The following is a 26,765-nucleotide window of genomic DNA, read 5'->3' on the forward strand; positions in this document are numbered from 1 at the left end:
CTCTTTTTGCGGCAATAAATGTCATGTCAAACATCAAATCAGAAGTGCTAGTTCGACAAACAGAGAAGAGAATGAAGAGATTGCTATCTTCCGAACAGAAAAAAGAATGTTCAGTGTCCACCACTTAATTCTCTGTTGTTTTTCTCAAGGGTGTATATATAAAACTGGTTTTCTTATAACGATACAGAATTTTTGGCTAGGAACCATTAATACATGTATTAAGTCCTTGTGACAACTGATTAATTTTAGTTTAAGGTTGTGAATACAAAACAATGAGTATTGGTATGTAACATGCATTTTAATGATGTCACAGCAAAAATAAAGGATGAGAAAGATAATTCAATTTGCTTTCTCTAAAAGGTCAGTTCTCTTGAGATAAAAATTGTCCCTTAGGGTATCAATGCCTTTCTTAGCATACTTCCCCTTCTGCTGCCTCTCTGCTTCTTCCTGTTCCTTAGGGATGTAAGTATTTATATTTAAGGACAATCAGACTATGCTGGTTTGCAATGAAAGTGGGTTGGTAAAACAGAGCAGTGGGACACCCGAATGTTTTAAAATGAAACTTAATGTGGTTTTGCCTTTGATTTTATCATTATTCCAGCATGCTTTAATTTATTTCAGTGCATTTAAGAAAAGAAAGGAAAATGGAGTATTACACTTCTAGTCTTTGTACACACAAATACTGCATATAGAGGTGAAGCTTTTGGTGAGAAAGCTTACATATGATTTGGTAAAAATTCATCCCAACTGTTTTTAAGCCAGATCTCGTCTTTCTGCAGAATTGAATCTTTCATAACAACAGGGCTCAGCACAGGGTCTTCACAGACTTGGAGGTCAATATGGATTTGTGGAATCAATGGATTAGTATCTGACTCTAGATATGTTGGAAAACATTCAGTGCATGCCCCTTATGGCCCACCCAGTGGGATTCAGTAGGTTTTATGAACAAGAAAATAGATATTTAAGAGAGAGTTGTTTACAAGTTGAGCAGAATTTCTTTAAAAATAAATATTTAGCTTTAAGTTTCAAAGAATAATTCCAAAGAGGAATCTAAGTGAGCTATAATCAACCAGGTTATGAAAAAGTATTTGAGTATGTTGCAATTGTGTATAAAGAGCAGAAAAATATATCACCCTTGATATTAACAGTAGCAGAAACCTGTGCTTTAAATAGAAACCAATGAATGACTAAAAGATAAATGAAGCATCAAAAGGAAAGCAGGATACAATCATCTGATTTCATTAAGGACAATTTCTCAGAGAAAGAGATTTTTGTTAATTGGGAATGAGTATTTGAGTAGAATGGAAGACTTTCAGAAAAGGATCTTAAAGGAGGAAAATTTCATAAAGAATAGTAAAGATATTCTAGAGAGAAAGTTTGATTTGAAGAAGTTGAGAAAAATAGAAAGTGCAGGATAAATTGATAAAGTATGTGGAGACATTTGTATTCACACATCCTTTGTGAGGAGATGCTCATATTCATAATCATTATTCCTTACCATGATTGGGTCCATATCATCATATCATATTCAAATCAAACTGTAAGTTAGGAAGAAGTTACTATTCTGAATGCTTGCAGACACAAGGGTCCACTTATGATTGAAAAAGAGGCACCACTGTCTTCAAGTGCCTCAGTGTGTGTTAGTTCTTCAGTCATGTCTGACTCTTTGTGACCCCTTGGACTGTAGCTGGCCAGTCTCCTCTCTCCATGGAATTCTCCAGGCAAGAATACTGGAGTAGGTTGCCATTCCCTTTTCCAGGGGATCTTCATGACCCAGGGACTGAATCTGGGTCTCCTATGTTGCAGGCAGATTCTTTACTATCTGAGTCACCAGGGAAGCCCCAAGTGCCTCAGATTAAATCAAACTAAGAAACGGCATCCATGAGGTGATATAATGTGACAGAAACAATGGTCAAGTCAGCAACCCTGGGCTTGGGTTACTTTGAGTTACTCCCTAACTGTGTGCAGTGCAACAAGCTTTTTAACCATTCCAGACATGACATACCTCATCTGAAAAGTAAAGATAATCAAGTGATGCTAACATGTGAGAAATCACTCTTCTAACTAGGAGGTGCTTCCCAAATATAAACCATCTCCTCCTCTTTGAAGAACTGGTTAGAAGATCTGGTCAGGGAAGGCTTATTGGTAGAAATCAGAGCGAAGGTAGACCTGAAAATATTATGGCCTCAAGTTCATGCTTATGAATATTGGAAAATTATATTATTTCTGTCACTGTTTCAGTGATTTTTTTCAGAAAAATATATTCATTAGAAATAAAGTATTAAAGCACAGAAGAGCAAAGCTGGTAACTCTTTCCATGACGATTGAATCCAGATCTTAGTAAATAAAAAAAAATGTACTTACTGAGTTGAGCTATAACTTACCTATAGTAAAATCCACACCCTTTGCTGCATGAGTTTATCAAGCTTACTTGTTTAAATGCAGATATAAGCTAAGACATCTATGCTGATTCAGCTATCCTTGTTTGCTCATCCCATTGTGATCACAGAGACATAAATTATAAGCAGTTTCTGCAGGAAAGGAGGAAAATTTATGATCTCTATATAGAACAAAATAATAGATACACATCTGTCTCACTGTCCCACATGAAGGGATGACAGTAGAAATGGAGATGAAGATAGAAAATGAAGAAGGTGGCTCACAGGTTCCAATTTTAATATCCTCAATTAAGGATGGCCTTAGCTGTATAGTCAATAGACAGAAGACCTAGGGAAATAGCCTCAAATGAGGATGAGTAGAGAGAAGAAAAACAAGTAGAAGATTGAAGTTTCTAGGCAGAATTAGAAGTTTCCTCAAAACTGTTTACAAAGTAAATTTCTGTAGAGTCTACCATATTGGCCCTCAGTTACATGACTAAGCTGCTGATTTTATGTTCATTTTTTTATAATATATTGAGTTGACCTTCCCTTCCACTGAGCTACTAGTCCCAGAAAAATGTACAAATCTACTCAAAATGGCATCTGATGGGAAGTAAACATTTAATAAAGGATTATTACCAACTAAAGTCAATAATAATTTATTATAATAATAATAATCAATAATAATAGTTTAATAATCAATAATACTAATAATAGTTTAATAATCAACTAAAGGCTCACTAGATGAATTCAAGTTATTTTTTTCCCATTTGACAGCATAAATTTTGTAGTGAAGGACATAACCATAGTTCAAGTGAAGAGAGCATTTCTCAAGTTCCCAGGCTTCTAGCAGCTCCAATTCTCAGTGGCTCCCATGGAGAAAGAGAATTGACCTTTGTTGTTTTCCTATAGCCCACTTGCTAGTTCTACATGGACACAAAGGAATTTTACAAATTACCAGGATGATACAAACTGAGGAACAGAGAAGATCTGAAAATAGGAGAGAAAATAACAACTTCAAATTTGTGCAAAGATCAAGTAAGAATATAACAATGATTAAACAACACAGCCAACATAAAATATAAAATCCTTTGGGAATGAGCTTATTTTTAAAAATATATGCCCAAGAAGTTTTTAAAATATTGTTAGCTCTTTACATATCACAGATCAAACTTTTTTTTTTTTTTTTTGCAAACTACACAGGGAATATCAATCCTGAAAACACATTTTTTGTAGAGAAAATTAATGGCCACCATTGTTGTTGCTTCCCAAGGTTCCAATCAAACTTAAAGAACAAAATGGCCAAGTTAGCTCCCTGCAGATAAATGACTGGCAATGGCCAGAGGAGTGAGGCTTGGAGAGCATAGGTGAAAATCACCAGATAGCATTCAGTCATCCTCTTCTCAACTGGCCTCTAAAAAAGGGGACACTGGAGGCAGAGAGGGATCAGGATGGCTGACGTAAACAGTGTATAAAACACTGTTTATATTTCTGGAATTGAGCTGCAGGAGTTGCTTGTATATTTTTGAGATTAGTTGTTTGTCAGTTGCTTCATTTGCTATTATTTTTATCCCATTCCAAAGGCTGTCTTTTCACCTTGCTTATAGTTTCCTTTGTTGTGCAGAAGCTTTCAATTTTATTTAGGTCCCATTTGTTTATTTTTGCTTTTATTTCCAGTATTCTGGGAGGTGGGTCATAGAGAATCCTACTGTGATTTATGTCAGAGAGTGTTTTGCCTATGTTCTCCTCTAGGAGTTTTAGAGTTTCTGGTCAAAAAATGAGCCAAAGAATTAAATAGACATTTCTCCAAAGAAGACATACAGATGGCTAACAAACACATGAAAAGATGCTCAACTCATTATCAGAGAAATGCAAATCAAAACCACAATAAGGTACCATCTCATGCAGGTCAGAATGGCTGTGATCCAAAAGTCTACAAGCAGTAAATGCTGGAGAGAGTGTGGAAAAAAGGGAACCCTCTTACACTGTTGGTGGGAATGCAAACTAGTACAGCCACTATGGAGAACAGTGTGGAGATTTCTTAAAAAACTGGAAATAGAACTGCCTTATGACCCAGCAATCCCACTGCTGGGAATACACACCGAGGAAACCAGAATTGAAAGAGACTCATGTACCCCAATGTTCATTGCAGCACTGTTTATAATAGCCAGGACATGGAAGCAACCTAGATATCCATCAGCAGACGAATGGATAAGAAAGCTGTGGTACATATACACAATGGAGTATTACTCGGCCATTAAAAAGAATATATTTGAATCAGTTCTAATGGGGTGGATGAAACTGGAGCCGATTATACAGAGTGAAGTCAGCCAGAAAGAAAAACACCAATACAGTATACTAATGCATATATATAATTTAAAAAGATGGTGACGATAACCCTGTATGTGAGACAGCAAAGAGACACAGATGTATAGAACAGTCTTTTGGACTCTGTGGGAGAGGGAGAGGGTGGGATGGTTTGGGAGAATGCCATTGAAACATGTATAATATCATATAGGAAACGAATCACCAGTCTAGGTTCGATGCAGGGTACAGGATGCTTTGGGCTGGTGTACTGGGATGACCCGGAGGGATGGTGTGGAGGGGGAGGTGGGAGGGAGATTCAGGATTGGGAACACGTGTACACCCATGGCGGATTCATGCTGATGTGTGGCAAAACCAATACAATAGTGTAAAGTAAAAAAAAAAATAGTAATAATAAATAAATAAATAAAAATAAACACTGTTTGTATAAAGTGTTAATATAATAAGTCTCCACTAAGAATATGTCCTGGCAGGTATTTACAAGAAATAAATTTTTTAAAATAGCTATTTAATTTTTATTAATATATAATTGGTTTACAATACTGCATTAGTTTCAGGTATAGAGCAAAGGGATTCAGTGATTCAGTGATACATATATATGCATACATATATATGTGTGTGTGTGTGTGTATATTTATAGTCTTGTTTTTATATTCTTTTCCATTATAGGTTATTATAACATATTGCATATAATTCCCTGTGATTTACAGTAGGTCCTTGTTGGTTAGCTATTTTATCTATACCAGAGTGTATATTTTAATTCCACGTTCCTAATTTATCCCCCCATTTCCTCTTTGGTAACCATAACTTTGTAAATAAATGTATGTTTGTTTGCATTTGGGGAAGCACTTTATCCCCTAAGAATAATGTATGCAATGTGAAAATGTACACCATCAACCTTCAGTTTGGCATCATAATGTCAGAGTCATCAGCTCATAACTATTGATAGTGATGAAAGTTAGGCCATAGAAGGAAAATGAAATACTCTCATTCCCTTGGAAACTTTTTTTTTTTTTTTAAGTTGAAAATTAGGAACACTTTCCTATATATTGCCAGGCAGCTCTGTGGGAAGGGAAGGTGTTCATGAATAGTGTTTAAGCTATCTCTTCAAAGTAACCCCTTACCTATTTGCCATATGCTTAAATTTCTACACATTAGAGTCAATTTTTCCAACCCCATTTTAGACAGACAGGCTCAAAAAGAAATTTCGTGTGAGGATGAACATAACTCTCCTCAAAAGCAACATTTGTATTAAACCGTCTTTCACATTGGGCTTCCCAGGTGAAAGTGGTAAAGAACCCGCCTGCCAATGCAGGAGACAAAAAAGAAGTGAGTTCAATCCCTGGGTTGGAAAGATCCCTGGTGGAGGGTATGGCAATTCACTCCAGTATCTTGCCTGGAGAATCTCATGGACAGAGGAGCCTGGTGGGCTAAAGTCCATAGATTCAGTCAGACAAGACTGAAGCTACTTAGCATGCATACACTTTTCACATTTGTTGGATGTGGAAGAAATAAAAAATCATCTGACATATGAGAAATTTATTTTCAATAAAACTTGGGTTGTATACAGACTAAAACACTTCTAAAACAATTATTCTAGAGTTATTCCCAGATTTAGGATCTCTGTGTTACACAACTCTAGAGATTCTATTCTCATTGCAGTCTGTGTCAATGTGGCAGCAAAGTTGTTTAAGCCTGTGCAGCTGTACATGGCAGCACCATCTATATCTCTATGAGCATAAATGGGACCTCTAGGCAATTTTGAAAGAGAATGATTTTAAAAAGTGCAGATGGCTAGTTAAGAAGGCTTCTTAAATAGCCAGTGAACACTGGGCGTATCAATAGGCCCTCTCCTACTTTTCATGATTTCACCCTGATTTTTAATAAGTATGGAAGTTTTCAAATCATCCTTTCAAGAATACAACTGGCATTCTGTCTGTGAGGACTGTGCATTTATTATTATCACTGACTTTTTCCAATGTTCTTGATTTTTTTCTCTTGAACACTATTGACCAGGAAAACAGTGAATAAAAACGTTTTAATCATAGATGCCTCATTTACACGTAATACTTGTAACTTCTTTATTAATTCAACACACATTATTTTTTGACCCTTCACTTAAGAGTGAATGTTCTTCTTGAGAAAGATCATAGGACTGAGAGTTTGGAGGGCTAAGAAACTTGTCTTTGATTTACACAAGTAGTACGAGGGCTGTGACAATGCCCCACATTTGCTTGGACCTCATCTGTTATGTTTTCCTTTCACCATTTCTTGGCCCTGACAAAACCATGCATTTCCTTCTTCAGCCAAGTAGAAACAGGCATATAAACATTTTTTTTTTGTTGTTTATTCTTTGTTAAAATATTAAAGCAAATGCCAAACAAATTCACTTCTCCACTAAAGAAGGAAGATTAGATCTATATTTTGCCCTTTTTTAAGGTGGGCTCACTTCGTGAAACTTGGCCAGCATGTGCATGGCATGATTTGGATAGCCCGCTTATCCTAATCAACCCAACCAAAAATGTGACAGAGTTCTGAATATATGTTTCCTCATCCCCATGGCTCATGTGACCTTGGTTTGCCTCACACACAAACCCACTGCAGACTTCCAGGAAGTCACCTCCTTCCAGCCAGTTAATCAGCACCCTGCTCCCCCACTGCAGTCTGGCTGGACTAAGTAGAAAGCATCACTATTAAGCTGTGGAGGATCAGATGCCATGTCACACATGTGGTTTCAGAAGAGTGGTTATAAGAGGGACAGCAGCCTCCCTGCCTTGTGACACTGTGATGGCTGGCCTTGTGGACGAGCAGCCTGGAATCTCATTAGCCTATTTTCTGGCTGTAGCATTGCATGTTAAGCATCTGTCTCCTTTGATTGCAGTTCTTTGCTTGGGGCCTTTGGGGAGCATGCCTCTAGTCTAAATGCCTTGTTACAACTCTAGTTTTCAATAAGGAGGGGGGAACTTTTCAAACTTCTTTGCTTGTCTGTCCAACTGGAACATCACCAATCAGTTTCTCTTCATCTGCAGGCACTTTTTATCATTGTCCAATACAGTTTCCTTTCTATTTACATTCATCTAACAGACCACTGAGGGTTTTATTCTTATCCTGGCCAAGATACTGTGCAGATCTTTTTTTCTGGTTTATTTCACCATCCTTTGCCATTCTGCTTCCTGTGTCAGGAATCTTATTTAAAATCAGGTTCCTGAGAATACTTAGCTTTGCTTTCCACTGATTTGATTTGCATAGAACCAGGTAATCTAAATCTACAGTTTGCTAGTTAAACAAGCCAAATCTTGTAAATATCAACATTCTACAGTTGAGTTAGTTGGTATAATTACATGCCAACATGGATACTACTAATGAGGCTGGTTAATATTTTGGGGAAGAATCTGATAACTAAGTACACATTCTTAATTGTAAACTCTACCACCATCAAGAACTTTAAAGAAGGGAGAATCATACCCATTGTCCTCTAACAATTCTACAAAGATATTTATTCTAATATAACAGGCACTACAGTGGAAGTGAGAAATAGATTTAAGGGTCTAGTTCTGATAGATAGAATGCTTGATGAATTATGGAATGAGGTTTGTGACATTGTACAGGAGATAGGGATCAAGACCATCCCGATGAAAAAGAAATGCAAAAAAGCAAAATGGCTGTCTGGGGAAGCCTTACTAATAGCTGTGAAAAGAAGAGAGGTGAAAAGCAAAGGAGAAAAGGAAAGATATAAGCATCTGAATGCAGAATTCCAAAGAATAGCAAGAAGAGATAAGAAAGCCTTCTTCAGCAATCAATGCAAAGAAATAGAGGAAGACAACAGAATGGGAAAGACTAGAGATCTCTTCAAGAAAATTAGATACCAAGGGAATATTTCATTCAAAGATGGGCTCAATAAAGGACAGAAATGGTATGCACCTAAGAGAAGCAGAAGATATTAAGAAGAGGTGGCAAGAATACACAGAAGAAATGAACAAAAATGATCTTCACGACCCAGATAATCATGATGACGTGATCACTAATCTAGAGCCAGACATCTTGGAAAGTGAAGTCAAGTGGGCCTTAGAAAACATCACTATGAACAAAGCTAGTGGAGGTGATGGAATTCCAATTGAGCTGTTTCAAATCCTTAAAGATGATGCTGTGAAAGTGCTGCACTCAATATGCCAGCAAATTTGGAAAACTCAGCAGTAGCCACAGGACTGGAAAAGGTCCATTTTCATTCCAATCCCAAAGAAAGGCAATGCCAAAGAATGCTCAAACTACCGCACAATTGCACTCATCTCACATACTAATAAACTAATGCTCAAAATTCTCCAAGCCAGGCTTCAGCAATACGTGAACTGTGAACTCCCTGATGTTCAAGCTGGTTTTAGAAAAGGCAGAGGAACCAGAGATCAAATTGCCAACATCCACTGGATCATGGAAAAAGCAAGAGAGTTCCAGAAAAACATCTATTTCTGCTTTATTGACTATGCCAAAGCCTTTGCCTGTGTGGATCACAATAAACTGTGGAAAATTTTTCAAGAGATGGGAATACCAGACCACCTGACCTGCCTCTTGAGAAAGCTGTATGCAGATCAGCAAGCAACAGTTAGAACTGGGCATGGAACAACAGACTGGTTCCAAATAGGAAAAGGAGTATGTCAAGGCTGTATATTGTCACCCTGCTTATTTAACTTCTATGCAGAGTACATCATAAGAAATGCTGGGCTGGAAGAAACACAAGCTGGAATCAAGGTTGCCGGAAGAAATATCAATAGCCTCAGATATGCAGATGACACCACCCTTATGGCAGAAAGTGAAGAGGAGCTAAAAAGCCTCTTGATGAAAGTGAAAGAGGAGAGTGAAAAAGTTGGCTTAAAGCTCAACATTCAGAAAATGAAGATCATGTCATCCGGTCCCATCACTTCATGGGAAATAGATGAGGAAACAGTGGAAACAGTGTCAGACTTTATATTTTGGGGCTCCAGAATCACTGCAGATGGTGACTGCAGCCATGAAATTAAAAGTCGCTTACCCCTTGGAAGAAAAGTTACGACCAACCTAGATAGTATATTCAAAAGCAGAGACATTACTTTGCCGACTAAAGTCCGTCTAGTCAAGGCTATGGTTTTTCCTGTGGTCATGTATGGATGTGAGAGTTGGACTATGAAGAAGGCTGAGCACCGAAGAATTGATGCTTTTGAACTGTGGTGTTGGAGAAGACTCTTGAATGTCCCTTGGACTGCAAGTAGATCCAACCAGTCCATTCTGAAGGAGATCAACCCTGGGTTTTCTTTGGAAGGAATAATGCTAAAGCTGAAACTCCAGTACTTTGGCCACCTCATGAGAAGAGTTGACTCATTGGAAAAGACTCTGATGCTGGGAGGGATTGGGGGCAGGAGGAGGAGGGGACGATTGAGGATGAGATGTCTGGATGGCATCACCAACTCAAAGGACGTGAGTCTGAGTGAACTCTGGGAGATGGTGATGGACAGGGAGGCCTGGTGTGCTGCAATTCATGGGGTCCAAAGAGTCGGACACGACTGAGCGACTGAACTGAACTGAACTGATCAGGCACTTGATGGTGATTTTGGGCTCATGGGGCAATATTCTCCTACTGTGTCCCTTAGAGGTGCTTCTAGGAGTTTGTGGCAGCCCCTTCTCTGTACTTCCACACAGATGGCTCATGGTCCATTTCTGTCAGGCTAATGTGTGTCATGTATGGATATGAGATTTGGACCATAAAAAGGCTGAGTGCCAAATAATTGATCCTTTCAAATTGTAGTACTGGAGAAGACTTGAGAGTTCTTTCAACTTCAAAGAGACCAAACCAGTCAATACTAAAGAAAATCAACCTTGAATATTCATTGGAAGGGCTGATACTGAAGCTCCCATACTTTGGCCACCTGATGTAAAGAGCCGACTCATTGGAAAAGACACTGATGCTGGAAGATATTGAAGGCAGGAGGAGAAGGGGTCGACAGAGGATGAGATGGTTGCATGGCATCACCAACTCAATGGACATGAGTTTGAGCAAACTCTGGGACATAGTGAAGGACAGGGAAACCTGACATGCTCCGGTCCATGGGGTCACAAAGAGCTGGACCTGACTTAGTGACTGAACAACAACAATAGTATGTGTCACTCTCACTTGTGAAGGCAAAATTCTATGATAATAGGACCATGTTTATACATGGTCCTAGCATTTATGCTTGGCACTCTGTGGGGACTCATTGATGTTTACTTATTTTTATTGAATCAAATCTAGAGTCACTAAGGGCAAGTATGATGCAGTGGGCAGCTCATGGACTTAAAATGAGGGTCCAGACTCCAGAGTGCCAGCTTTTGTTTGTATTATTGAGGGATTTTCACTCTCCTGAGACTCATTTTCCTCTTCTGTAACTTTCTACCAAATTCTGTCATTGCAAAGACTGAATGAAGCAAGAAGATTAATGAACCACACCCTCCACCCCTCCTGCCACAATGTCTAACACATACTGACACAAAGCTGAACCTGGATTTCTTTTTTCTCTCCCCCTTCCCTTTGATACTTATTTTGAAGGTGACTTTGAGAGATACATATTCCTTAATGGGCTTCCCTGGTAGCTCAGCTGGTAAAGAATCTGCCTGCAATGATGGAGACCTGGGTTTGATCCTTGGGAAGATCCCCTTGAAGAGGGAATGGCTACCTGTTCCAGTATTCTGGCCTGGAGAATTCCATGGACTGCATAGACCATGGGGTCACAAAGACCTGGACATGACTGAGTGACATTGAGTTTATCCTTTAACACCCAAGCCTTCCAATAATCCAAAGCCTCCTTGTGTTTCAAGTATTCTTGGCTGTAAGTTAAGTGGCCTGAAGCCATTAATGATTCACCCATTGGTCTTAAATTAATATGCCCCTAAAGGTACTTTCATAACACAAGCAAAAGAAAGTAGAGGGTTGAACCGTTTATTCTGTGAATTTGATTGATGTCGACAGGCAATCTGGACAGCTGAGGTTCAAATGCACACTTTTTTGTTTTTATTTCATGGCAGGATTGATTTTGGCCTGAATCATCTGAATAACTGTGTTCACTCCCTGAAGACATTCCTTTCATTTTTTGGGTGTAGACAGCTATAGGAAGCAAGTATTATTTTAACCTCCTCAAAACATGGAAGCTCTCAAACACAGAGAGGTTAATTCGTTTGACAAATGTCACACAGCCCTCAGTCCTGAGTCTGAGAGCCAGCCTCCAATTCTCCAGGCTACCCCTTCTCTCAACCCATTGCAGAAAATGATTACAGCTGCTTAAACACATCTATACTTTAAATAGAAATAATAACCTTTATAATCACACATTTCTTTCCTTTGGGTATAGAAAATCATAGTCTGAAGTTAGTGTAATAATGAAGTGATTACATATGAAGAATTTTTATTTTGTCCATTACCTGAATGTCACATCTTCTCCTGTCATAAACTAATTCTTGCACTTAGGTAAAGCAGACAATAGATGGTTGGGAAACAAGTAAAGGAGGCTAAAGCTTTTTTTCTTTTTTTTTTTTTTAATCAAATGATCAATGATACTATTGCGAGTCGTGAATTCATTCATTCAATTAAGTGATTTTTTTTTCTTTTTTATTTTTATTTTTTTTTAATTTTAAAATCTTTACTTCTTACATGTGTTCCCAAACATGAAACCCCCTCCCACCTCCCTCCCCATAACATCTCTGTGGGTCATCCCCATGCACCAATTAAGTGATTTAAAGCTCCTTTTATGAGCATGGTTCTGTGCCATAGAAAGACAGTCATATCTCAGGCTCCCATTGAAGTGCACTTCTCATAAGAATGAATGAGGGGAAGCCATGTGGAGAAAGATCAATACCAAGAGTATAAAGGACTAGGATTCCCATCCTGGTTTTTCACCAACTGGGCAAATCCACCACTGCCCATGAGGAAAGGAAACTGTAATATCCCGTTTGGCTAACACTAATGGGTTTTATTTAGAAACCAGTGAGATCATGTAAATGAAATGACTGAAAATGTTGAGGAACTCTATGAATGAATTACTATAATCTTTCTATTAAGGGAAGAAGACAAGACTGTGATTAGTACAGGCTGTATTTAAGCACCAGCTCCATGAAATGAATGTTATGAACTCTGTGAATCTCAAGAAGGAGAAATTCATATCTGCATTGGTAGTTGAAAATAACCCTTGTGTTGAGACTGGGCCTTGGATTGGAGTTTTCACTTATATGGTACTCTTAACTTTTATGCTAACAAATATAACACTGTACATTCTCAGTATATAACCTCCTATAACCTCATATTTCATGAACCATCAGGGAACAGGTTATTAGTCCTATTTTTCCTTTAAGTAATTTGAAATCCATATAGGTAAGTTCAAAATCATGCTCAAGATCACATAACAAGCTATTTTTTTAAAGATAGGATTTGTAACTATGGGCAGTAGAATTGGAATTGTACTCTTCAAATATAAACATAATTTCATAAAGGAGATGAAGAAGTGTGTTATATTAAGCTACTTGTTTCCATTTTGTGAAGAGAATGCTGAACTAATGCAAGTCTTTGAATTACCTGTAGAATTCAATCATAGTTGTGTATCTCCCACCCTCTCACAAGTAATTGAAAGCCCTTATACAACACATTTTGTTCTGCCTCAAGTGTGATTGAACTTCATGGCCAGTTGTGTCATAATACTGGAGCCCTTTGGAATGTGGAAGGAACTAGGTACAAGATAGGACCTAAGATACTTTGAAGCTGCTCTTAATAGTTTAAGGACAAATTTGCTCTGTGACTTTGAGCAAATCCCTGAATTTCCCTTAACTTTCCTTCAATTGAAACTAGAATAATACTCCTTTTGCTGCTTTCCATAGAAGTGAAAAGACCATGTGTGTATGTACTAGAAATAATAAATACTAATACAAAGGTTAAAATGTCTAAGAGCAAAATGTTTCTTAACAGGTTACTCTGATGACTATTATAGAAAAAGAGAGCATATGCAATCATCAATGAATGAAAAAGTCATGAGTATCTACCTAGTAGGTTCTATAGAGAGGGCAAAGAAATATGGCAGAATCATGAGAATTTAAGTGGGTGCTTCAAGCTAAATAGGTGTGATAACTATATATGGGCAAGCTTACACTCAATTAAAGTGTTTCTCTTTAAAGACTAATACATGGTGCACATCTTAGAAAATGCAAAGCTTCAGAGGGAAGAAATTTAGTTTTCATAGAAAAGATGGGTCTGACAAATTGGTAGCACAGAGAAGGGCAAGAAGAAGGAGTCATCATTTCTGTAAAGCAGACTATAAGCTCCATGAGGATGGGGCTGTTGTTCTGTCTTGTTCGTTGATGTGGTCCACAGCCAGCTACTTGGTTGAGGCACCATGAATATGTGTGAATGGATTAGTGATCTGCAGATGAAAATGAGTCACTGTAGTGGAACATGCTAGGGTATCTTCCTGACAGAACAAAGTTCACCAGGAAGTTTGGGGGGTGTTAACTTTGAAAGCAACTTGCAGCCAAAACTGAGAATAATATGGAATAGAAGAACCAAAGCCTTCTAGTATTTGGAGCCATGAAGAATCCTAGCAGTGTTAAATATTTTAATCTAGGTTCGACAGATTCCCAGGCAGGGAAAGATTTATAGATGTGGTCTAGGAAATTCATGGCACCCTTCCCTAATATGAGTTACACAAGTGTGGTTCTCATGTTTGGGCTTAGCTTTCTATTAGATGCCTAAGGTGGTATATAACATGAGACAGCCAAAGAGATCCTGACCAATGTCCTGAAAGGCCAAGTACATAGCAGCTTTGTTCCATAAGGAATCACTTAATGGCATATTGTTATGGCATTTGGGGACAATTCATAATTAATGATATTTAATTTTGTGTCATAGTGTTTCAAGTGTGTGTGTGTGTGTGTGCACTTATCACATTTTAAAAATGTAAACTGTTCCCCTGGCTTTCTTGTGCCGGTGCCCCAGTTCCACTCAGACTTTAGGCACTTAAGAGTGACTGTGCAAATAAAAATACATATGAATTCATCAAGTAATACATCCAGCTAAAATAGCTTTTTTCCTAACTCATGTGAAAACACTACGCTTATTATTTCATTGAGATTAATCTCTTCTGCTATATGGTTGAACATCTTTAATGTTCAAATACATCTTCAAGTGCTTGTGAGGTTTCAATGTGATGAATTCAGTTTCAATAACCTTTTCTTAAAGACTTCCCAAGTAGTTGAGGCTACTAAGATAGCAGACCTAAAAAATATCTCCATACCTTCCTTTTTATCTAGGAAGAAATATAAGGCTATCTTGACCATCCATTTCCTACAACCAGAAATTATGAAAATAAAATATGTAATGTGAATTTTTCAGGGAAGTAGGCATCCATTTACATCAAAAGTAAAGGAGGAAATGGAAAGGTGAACTGGCCATGTCCTTCGAAAACTGTAAGTGGCGCCCCTCCCTCCTCCATGAGGAAGAAATGAATGTCCATCAAGCATGGTAAGATCACAGTCATAAACACCTCAATCTATAAAAATTAACCCAGAAATAGAGACTGAAAACTGATTCTGAAATTCATTCAGTTTTAATTCTAGCAATTACACAATTGCTTTTATATAAATGTATCTCAGCAAGATGTAAGCAGTATTATTAGAGATTTCTGATGGATCTTCAGCCCTTCTGAGAGATGCTGCTGCTGCTACTAAGTTGCTTCAGTCATGTATGACTCTGTGCAACCCCATAAATGGCAGCCCACCAGGCTCCCCTGTCCCTGGGATTCTCCTGGCAAGAACACTGGAGTGGGTTCCCATTTCCTTCTCCAATGAATGAAAGTGAAAAGTGAAAGTGAAGTCACTCAGTCGTGTCCAACTCTTTGTGACCCCATGGACTGTAGCCTATCAGGCTCCTCTGTCCATGGGATTTTCCAGGCAAGAGTACTGGAGTGGGTTGCCATTTCCTTCTCCAACTGAGAGATGAGCATTGTCTTATCACCAGCAGTTTTACCAGTGGAATTCACTAAACGTGTACTGATAAATGGAAGCATGCATGAGACTTCTCCTTGTAGCAGAAACTTAGGTTTTCCTAACACCCTTACTATGGTCTTCTTGTTTTATTGTAGCAATAATAATCTCTATGGAATCACAAACAAATGATGCCAATCACAGTAGTAGAGACATACAGAAAACAGCAGGAAACATCTAATATGTTAGACTTACTAGCTAAGGGTGCAGGAAGACAGGTGTTGCTGCACTTTCAGTGATGTAAGTTCAGGATCTCAACTTCTTTGAGCATTTTCTGGAAACACTGAGGAATATGAGATGGATCTGATAGAGCAAATAATCATGTACCTGCTGAAAATTCTGGTTAGGTGAGATGTAGAACTTTGGGACTCAGGTTTGAATGGGTGTACAGGTCATCTTTGCTCTTGAATTTTGAAAAAGCCTATATGAAGCCAGGTAGGATTGAGGGTTGTGAAATTGGCTTTTACTGCTTTGAGGCAGAATGTGTCAGCTTACGGCACCTTTGACCAAGGGTGAGTGGCTGTTGCTATAGTGACAACTGGAGGAAAATTGCTCATGGGCACTCTGGCCTTCAGCAAACCCTCCTAGGCTTGGATAAAGGCAGAGAACGACCTTAGCACACTGCATCGGTCCACAGACTCCTACAAAAGCACCCATAGTTAAGGTAAGAAAAGAACACATTTTTGAGTAGAAACCCCTTAGTTATCTGCTTATTTTTTGAGCATTGCTTCAGTAGGATGGTGGTATCTTCACCAAAAGTATTAAGGTCCAGTCAATACCTAGTTGATTATACAATAATTACCAGCTCTGCAATTTAAATGTACTAGATTCAAGAAGAGATGGGTGACAGCTATATTGGAATATTTGTCTCTAAGCTTCCTCTTTGATTTTATCTTGCACCAACCTTTTTTCCCTCCTGGGTGCACTGCCAAATGGCCTCATCCCCATCACTCAGGAGAAACATTAACCCCATGGAAACCACTGAAAGGCAAAGCTGCTTCAGGGACAATGACAACATGCTATAGGTGAGTTTGTGTTATTTTCTACTCCTAATATTCAATAACAATTAGTTTTGGAAGTGGATAGACAGACATATGACTGAGTATTTTGAAGAGAAATAAGACTTAAATGAAAGACGGCCCTAGTTAGACTAGAGTTCAGAGTTCTATCATATTTTGTCCACTTGCAAGCCTCTGATTTGCTGCTATATATGACCCAAACAGATTAATCTAGGAATAAAAATATCCAAAGAAAGTCTAGCAATCATTATGACAATATGTTGGACTTCACCCAGGTTTAGTGCTTTGTAGTACTCCACAGTGTGTCTTTGAAGAAGACAGGACTGGACAAACTCTTCCTGCCTTAGGATCAACACTTACCTCGGTACATACAGCCCCTCCTGTGACTCCTTGAACACAAACCTCTGCCCCTTGAGATCTCTTTTGACTGGCCTTCTAAAGAATGACCTCATATTGATAGGTCTTAGAGTGCCTAGTCTAATCAGTTACTAACTCTTACACCCCAAATTCTTCTAGAATATATCTGGTACCATTACCCCCCCCCCCATTTCTCTACATTGAGCTATCATAGCATTCTCCATCACTGACCCTCTATCAAAGTCCTGCCAATAATTGAGATGCTAAGCTCAGGGGGGTTAAACTGAAGGGAGGTTAATTAAAAAAAAAAAAAAATTCTCAGAGGTGAGTGGTTGGCTAATGAAGCCAAAGGATTCAATGAAGGACCCATACTAGCAAGAGCAGAAAGCCAGGACTACCCTTGAAGGAGTCTCATGCCAAAAGGCTGTATCCAAAAAGAGGGACTGTCTGATAGTTGTATGACCATAGGAGAGTGCAAACACTGATAAATGTGTGGGGAGGCTGGGAAGTATAAACATAGCAAACTATTCCTCTCTCTGTTCTCAGCTTTATGCCAATGCCATCCGTTGTTGATTCCCTACCAGCAGTGAGATGACAAGGTGCCTGGACATGGTGGTCAGTTCAAGACAGAGAAGTGTAGAGAAGGTTTGTGTGTGGAAGGGAGCAAATCAAGGAGGACCAACCTCTGCAAACCCATCCTCCATAGATGAACCAGAATCACATCTCCAACGTGCTCTAGTTAGCTGATCCCTCCAGTCAACAAAACACTCCCTTTCCTCCCCTTCTCACCTACAGAATCAAGCCCAAGACTGATACTCAAAATCCTGTTTGTTCTTGTCTTGCTGACCTCTCTGAGACCATCCCCAGACACTCTGACTCCTTGAATTATTTTAAACCATTATATTGGATTTTTGTAATTCTCCCCACTGACAAGGTCACTCCTTGCCTTTAGACTTTTGTTTATGGAATTTTCTCTGGAATAACATTTCCTCTCTATATACCAAACAACCTTAAGTGTTATCTCCTTTTGAAAGTCTTGGCCAAAGCTATATAATCCTATACATGAAGCTGACCTTGGAATAATGTGAAGGTGAGAGAAACTAATCCCCACAGAGTCTAGAATCTAACTCTACAGTCTGCCCTCTGTATCCATGGTTCCTCTATATCGGAGGTTCTACATCCTCCAAGTCAACTAACTGTGGATGGTGCTGGACTGGACTGTAGTATTTACTACTGGAAAAAAAATCCAGGCATTAGTGTGTCTGCATGGTTCAAAGCTGCATCATTTAAGAATGAGCTGTAATTCTTCTTTAGAATTTACCCTATACTTAGATTGGACTATATGAAACTTCTGCTAATCTTCTGTTTTTGACTAATGAAAAAGGAAGCTGATATTTAGAGTCCCTCTCATACTGTTTATGGTGTTCTCATGGCAAGAATACTGAAGTGGGTTGCCATGTCCTACTCCCGTTGACCACACTTTGTGAGAATGCTTCACTATGATCTGCCATCTCAGTTGGCCCTGCACAGCATGGCTCATAGCTCCATTGAGTTACACAAGCCCCTTGGCCATGACAAGGCTGTAACCCATGAAGGGATCACAATGCTTTTGAATTGTGGTGCTGAAGAAGACTCTTGAAAGTCCTTTGGACTGCAAGGAGATCAAACCAGTCCATCCTAAAGGAAATCAATCCTGAATATTCTTTGGAAGGACTGATACTGAAGCTGAAGCTCCAAAATTGTGGCCACTCGATACAAACAGCCAACTCTAGAAAAGAGCTTGATGCTGAAGGTAAAAGGAGAAGAGGGTGGTAGAGGATGAGATGGCTGGGTGACAACACTGACTCAGTGGACATGAATCTGAGCAAACTCCAGGGGATAGTGGAGGATGGGGCCACAAAGGGTGGGACACAACTCAGCGACTGAATAACAAAATGAAGAGTCCTATCTCTGTTGACCATAGGAAAGTCTCCTAAAGGCAGGACAATCTCCTAAGAGGGTTTATTCCTTGTCAGGTAGCTCAATAGCTGCAGTTGGTGGGTGATTTGCTTTGGCATATGCAACTGAAGTGAAAGAAAGCCCATATTTTATGTTTTCTGGGCTATGAGGAGCAGGGACTATATCAAGCTTGATATCTCAATATCTGTTGTTTGGAACATAAACCATCCCAAATCCTTTTTTGTCAGTTCTCATAAGCAAGAGAAATGAGTGAAAATGATCTTTCTGATGATTTTTCTGGACTTGAAGCATCTTAGCTTTTGGAGGACTCAGTTTGTAAAGACCTAACCACTCATCTCCATGTTTTTTTTTTAAAGAATTCTGAGAGTTAACTTAATAAAATGAGACAGTCAATATCATTGATCAAATATACTCAATAGCAAAATACTAAAGGTGAGACAGTAGGTTTTATACAAAGCATATTAACACACAAAATTAACTAGGTAGAGGCTTAAGTTCCTTGTAGTTTCCTAAACATCCCTTGCAAAGTGAAAGCTGGAGCTGATAATGTTTGATGTCATTCAAAGTACAAGAGCCTGAGGAAGCGGAGGTCTGAATGGAGCCGACAACCAGACATGGCGTTTGAAAGGCTGTAGATTTATAGCCTATTTCCAAGTCACTTTGCCTGCTGTATTCACAAAAAAGAAAAGAGAAATGCCACCTGACCAAAAATGACCAATGAGTGTTCATAAATCTCTCTCAGTTCCTATCAAAACTAAGGTTTCTGTGGTAATTCTCTTATAAAAAGAAATGTAAAATTTATGCCAAAATGGGGGGGGGGGGGTGCGGGGGGAGGTGGAGAGAGGCGATGCCTGGCAGCATTCAGGAAGCCAAGGCTTTTGAGCAAAATTAGCTCATGCTTCTTCCCCTAGGAGTCACATTTTGGCCCCTCATTTCCTGAGAATACCATTTGTTGTGAAAATCTAAGGATGCAGCCTGTGTATAGTGTGCGTTTTAAATCCCCCATCCTGTACCCCCCACTGTTAAGTGACGTGGGTCCTCATCCCTTCACGCCTCGTTAGGGCCAGGCTGGGCCAGCTGGCCGGGCTGTCCCTGTCCTCAGGCCCGGCACCATTGTCCCAGAGCTTGCCTAGCCCGCATCCCTTTGAAGCTGCTCCAAAGAAACTTTATCCCTCTGTTCCAGCTGGCGTTTCATTAAGCCCAGGCTTCACAGGATTTTCCACTCCCATTGACACATCAGAGCAAAGATGTAGCCATTAAAATAATGAAGAAAAAAGGAGCGAGCAGAGGAAAAACGGTTCTGAGAGGAAATTGAAAAGGAGTACAAGGTTATTTAAAAAATAAAGGCTAACTGCAGAAAAATAAAATCTACCCACTTTCTTGTCTCTCTGCTTCTCTGTATTCCTCCCTCTACTTGTGTGTGTCCTAAGCTGTCCAATTTTTTCACAAAGCTTCATAAGGAGTGACTTCAGAGAGGGCCTGGTTCTATGAAAAAGCGGGCAGTCAGAGGTCTAAATTAGAAGCAGCGGATAAGAATCCCAAAGACATTCTGAGTACACACAAACACAAGGGAACTGTGTACTGAAGATCCAGTGAATCTAAAACCTCACTTTCTCCCTTGCTTGGAAATAAATCATTGCATCTCCCGCTAGTTAGATAGCAAGCCCTCCTGAGTTATTAACCACCCCCCGTGTGGCTTTCTTATGGTTTTGCCCAGCCAGAAGTGTCTATTCCAGACCATACTTGTCAAACTTCTTCAAAGGAACATTGGCTCCATACTCATGTCACTATAATATCTTTTTTGACGCTTATCTGCTTCATGGGTAACATATCTGTGATGTGATTTTTCTCTCCAAAATTAGTTTATAGATTTAAGAATCAAGAGCATTGTGTGTCCCTTTGTTACTGTCTCTAAACGAAGACCATGCAAGAGATTCTACACAAAATTTATATTTGCCATAATATCTGTCCAAGGTATTGGATGCAGCCAGCTCAACCAAGGATGTGGACAAGAAAGATGTCATGAAAGGGCTTTAAGCTCCTAAAACAGCTGTGACAAAGCCCAGGCATTAAGCCTATACATTTTATTCCCGTCGGGCCTCATTCAGACATTGTGATTTCATTAACAAGCTTGCTTTTCTAACGTCTCTTCCCACAGGAATTAGAAGCAGTGACCTAGAAGTGGGCTCTTAGATATATGTCTGATGACAGAAGGGTATGTGACAGTTGACATATAACTGAAGGAAGAAACAAACCAAAAAAAAAAAAAAAAAAAGGCAAAAACAATGAACAAGCATATTGATTAACATTGTAAAAACTGGTTTCTATAAAAATTTATTTTCAAGGGTATTCAACAATTGCTTTTAATATGCAAAATATATGTATTATTGAAAAGTGTACTACAGAATGATTAAAATTTCTTTTTATAAAGCGAAATGCATCAGGCATTTACAACATTTATATGTATGTCCCCCCACCACCACTTATTTTAAGTATTTCAGGTAGAATTGAGTGTTCAGTTTGTATTAGTTTAAAATCAGTGCCTCTTTATTCATTTAAAGATCATTGAAAGAAATACTCTTGTTGTGATTAAGCCATGTTTGATGCTGCTGCTGCTGCTAAGTCACTTCAGTCATGTCAGACTCTTAGCGACCCCATGGACTGCAGCCTACCAGGCTCCTCCGATCATGAGATTTTCCAGGCAAGAGTACTGGAGTGGGGTGCCATTGCCTTCTCCGAAGCCATGTATAAACATTAACAAAAGTTCACGGGGTTCAAGAATGCCTAATTGAGTAGTGATCTGGTGGAAATATTTAGATACAGAGTAAGGCAGGACCACACAGAAGAGGAACTTTGTCCCAGAGAATAACTCATGTGCAAATCCTAACCCTCCTTTCTCAGCTCTGGCATTGTGTGACTCAGGCCAGATTCTCCAACACCTGCTAGGTCACACCTGTGAGAAATAGGTGAAATTTTATGTGTTCTAGGACCCACATCAGGCTCACATGCAGAAAACTTGTGTTCTAGGAATTGGCTGTCTAGGGAAGCACTCAACACACATTTGGACAAGCATTTGGGGTGGGGCTGAGCAGAATCTTAAGGAAAAGCATAATTGATACATTGATTTGCATATGGAGTTAATTCTCTGGAAGATTAACAAAAGGGAGGTAGAAAAAAGTTGCATTCCTTAAATAAATAGCTGTTTCTTTAGGAAAAAAGACATATGTATGAACCAAAATTTCCAGAACACTGCAAGGAGATGATGGAGTATTGAGCTGGAAATGAAGTTATTAAGTTAAGTCAGTCACTGAGGGTTGGACCTGCCACGGAGGTGTTTTGGCAACTGTGGGACTGGATGGTTTAGGGATGAGTACAAGGGGCAATGAAAGTGGGAGTGAGGGAGAGAAAACGCATGAGTGGGGAGTAGCACAGTAAGCACTGGTAAGCTGCCTGGGCAATCAGTCAGAGCCTCCTGCTGCTTCCTATCTGGCACCAATACATGGTTTTGCAGCATCCCTAAGTTGCTGTGTCACACAGAGGCTTGAAATCTTCACTTTGCCACTTATAAACTCTGAGACATTGTGCAACTAATATAACATTGCAGAGCCACACCATACTCATCTCTAAAAATAGGTTAATATCTGCCATGAAGAGCTGCAAAAAAGATTAAATGTGAAAATGCATAATAACCACTTGGCATAGTGCCAAGAATGAGCAGCCCATATACAGCCATTTTTTTTTAACTTTCCTGAATATTTTCTTTTTATTTTATTTTTTTCCCCGATTTGGACATGTTAATTCTTTTTTTTAATATAGATTTATTTATTTTAATTGGAGGTTAATTACTTTACAATATTGTATTTTGTTAGTTCAATTGTTACCTATTATGTATCGTATCCTTCTATCCTGTATTTTTTCACCTCACCTGCAGCATAGATGCTACCTGTCTCTCATATATTGCTTGTCCTAATTTTCTTCTATCTTTATCTAGTCACAAATTTTTTTTAATTTTATTTTTAAATTGAGATATAATTAGCATATTACATTAGTTTCAGGTATTCAAAGTAATGATTTTACATTGGTATATATTGCAAAACAAATGTCATGGGTCTAGTTATCATCAGTCACCATCCATAGTGAGAAAGATATTTTTTTGTGATAAAAAATTAAGATTTATTCTCTTAGCAACTTTTGAATATGCAATACAGTATTATTAACTGTAGCCATCATGTTGTGTACTGCATACTCATAACATTTATAATTTGAAATTTGTATCTTTTGACTACCTTCATTATTTTACCTAACCCCACTCTTCATCTCTAGCAACCACCAATCTGTTCTCTGTATCTAGGAGCTTGTTTTTGTTTTGTTTTGTTTTAATTTATACATGTAAGTGAGAATATACAATATTTATATCTTCCTCTATCTGAATTATTTTACTTTGCATAATGTCCTCAAAGTCCACCAATGTTGTTACAAGATTTCATTCTTTTGTATGGCTGAGTAATATTTCATTGTATATGCATACCACAATTTATTCATTCATCACCAGTGGACACAGGCATTTTCCATTTATTGGCTATTGTAAATAATGCTTCAATAAACATGTATCTTTCAACTCAGTATTTTTATTTTCTTTGAACAATAATCAGAAGTAGAATTGAAGGATTTTAGAGAAGTTCTCTTTTTAATTTTTTGAGGAACATTCATACTGTTTTCCAGGCTTCTCGTGTAGCTATAAAGAAAGCTAAGTGCCAAAGAACTGATGCTTTTGAACTGTTGTATTGGAGAAGACTCTTGAGAGTCCCTTGAACTGCAAGGAGATCCAACCAGTCAATCCTAAAGGAAATCAGTCCTGAATATTCATTGGAAAGACTGATGCTGAAGCTGAAGCTCCAATACTTCGGCCACTTGATGTGAAGAACTGATTCATAGGAAGAGATCCTGATGCTGGGAAAGACTGAAGGCAGGAGGAGAAGGGGACAACAGAGGATGAGATGGTTGAGTGGCATCACCTATTCGATGGACATGAGTTTGAGCAGGCTCCTGAAGTTGGTGAAGGACAGGGAAGCCTGGAGTGCTGCAGTCCATGGGGTTGCAAAGAGTCGGGAACGGCAGAGTGACTGAACTGACATGTGACTCAGTGGTAAAGAATCCACCTGCCAATGCAGAAGCCACAGGAGACACTGGTTCAATCTCTGGGTCAGGAAGATCCCTTGGAGGAGGAAATTGAAACCCACTGCAATATTCTCTTTCCTGGATTATCCCATGGACAAAGGAGCCTGGCGGGCTATAGTCCGTGGAGTTGTAAAGCGTTGAACACGACTGAGCAACTGTGCATGCATGCACATACTGCTTTCCATAGTGACTGTACCAATTTACATTCCCTCCAGTAGTTCACAGGGTTCCATTTTCTCCACATTCTTACTAATACTTTGATTTCTTGTCTTTTTGATAATAGCAATTTTAAGAGGTATGAAGTGACATCTCATGGTTTTGATTTGCATTTCCCAGCAAAGGTCCGTCTAATCAAGGCTATGGTTTTTCCAGTGGTCATGTATGGATGTGAGTTGGACTGGGAAGAAAGCTGAGCACCGAAGAATTGATGCTGTTGAACTGTGGTGTTGGAGAAGACACTTGAGAGTCCGTTGGACTACAAGGAGATCCAACTAGTCCATTCTGAAGGAGATCAGCCCTGAGATTTCTTTGGAAGAAATGATGTTAAAGCTGAAACTCCAGTACTTTGGCCACCTCATGCGAAGAGTTGACTCATTAGAAAAGACTCTGATGCTGGGAGGAATTGGGGGCAGGAGGAGAAGGGGATGACAGAGGATGAGATGGCAGGATGGCATCACTGACTCAAAAGCCATGAGTCTGAGAGAACTCCGGGAGTTGGTGATGGACAGGGAGGCCTGGCGTGCTGCAATTCATGGAGTTCACAGAGTTGGACACGACTGAACTAAACTTAACTGAACTGAATGATTAGAGATGTGGAACATCTTTGCATGTACTGATTGGCCTTTTCCTTTGGAAAGAAATGTCTGTTTAGAACACCTGCCTTTTTCTTTTAATTTCCTGTTTTGCAATTGACACATGTGAGCTCTTTATATATTTTGGATATTTACTCCTTATCTGTCATATAAGATGCACATATTTTCTCTCATTCAGGATGTTGCCGTTTCATTTTGTTAGTTTTTTCTTTACTGTGCAAAGCTTTTTAGTTTGATATAGTCTTAGTTGTTTGTTTTTGTTTTTGTTGCTATTGCTGCCAAATTAAAAAAAAAAAAAGCATAAATGATTACTAAAACCTATGTCAAGGAGATTACCACCTATGTTTTCTTTGAGTTTTCTGGCTTTAGGTGTTACATGCATATCTTTAATCCATTTTGAGGTAATTTTGGCTATGGTATAAGATAGTGGTCCAGTTTCATTATTTTGCATGAAAATTTTTTACATTCTTTTGGTGATCTAGTTTTCTCAACACCATTTATTCAAAAGACTTTCCTCTCCTTTTAATTTTTTGATTCCTTCATCATGAATTAAATGACCATATACATCTGGATTTGTACACCTGTGCTCTCTATTCTGTTCCATTGAGCTATGTGTCTATTTTTGTGTGTGCAAAAACCATACTGTTTTGATTGCTATAGCTTTGTAATATAATTTGAAATCAGGGAGCATGAGATAGCTAGCTTTGTTGGCAATGGTGGTTTAGTCGCTAAGTTGTGTCTGAATCTTGCGACCCCATGGACGCAAGTAGCTGCCAGGCTCCTCTGTCAATGGGATTCTCTAGGCAAGAATACTGGAATGAGTTGCCATTTCTTTCTCCTAGGCATCTTCTGAATCCAGGAAACGAACCTGGGTCTCCTGCATCGAAGGCAGATTCTTTACTAACTGAGCTAACAGGGAAACCCATCTAGCTTTGTTATTCCAACTTATTATTGTTTGGGCTATTTAGAATCTTTGATGATCCAATATAGATTTTAAGTTTGCTTTTTTTATTTTTGTTTTTAAAAAGGCATTGAACTTTGATAGGAATTAATTGCATGGAATCTGTAGATTGCTTTGGGTTTTAAGGTTATTTTAACAGTATTAATTTCTCCAGTCCATGAGCATTTGCTCTCTTTCTATTAATACTTATTTATATTTCTTCAGTTTTGTTCAAAACTTTCTTATAGTCTTCAGTGTATAGGTCTTTTATCTTCTTGGTTAATTTTTTTCCTAGGATTTTTTTATAATACAGTTTTAAATTAGATTTTTTTTAAAAAAAATTCTGTCTCTCATAGTTTGCTATTAGTGTGTATAAGTACAATAAATTTTTGGATTTTTATCCTGCAAATTTATTAAATTTATTTATTTATTTAAATTTATTAAATTATTCAAACAGTTTTTTGATAGAGTCTAGGTTTTTCCTGTACTTAATATCATGCCATCTACAAATAGTATGGTTTTGAATCTTTCTTTCCAATTTGAATGTCCTTTGCTTCTTTTTCTTGCCTAATTTGTTCTAGCCAACACTCCCAATATTATGTTACATAAAAGTGGTAAGAGTGAGCATCCTTTTCTTATTCGTAGTCTTAGATGAGAAGCTTTCAGATTTTACCACAGATTATGAAATGCCTATAGGCTTATGTACATGGTATTTATTATGTTGATAAATATTTCTTCTATATTTACTTTGTTGAAATTATAAAAAATAGACGTT

This window comes from Capricornis sumatraensis, chromosome 21 (assembly GCF_032405125.1).
Source record: "Capricornis sumatraensis isolate serow.1 chromosome 21, serow.2, whole genome shotgun sequence".
NCBI classification, from domain to species: Eukaryota; Metazoa; Chordata; class Mammalia; order Artiodactyla; family Bovidae; genus Capricornis; species Capricornis sumatraensis.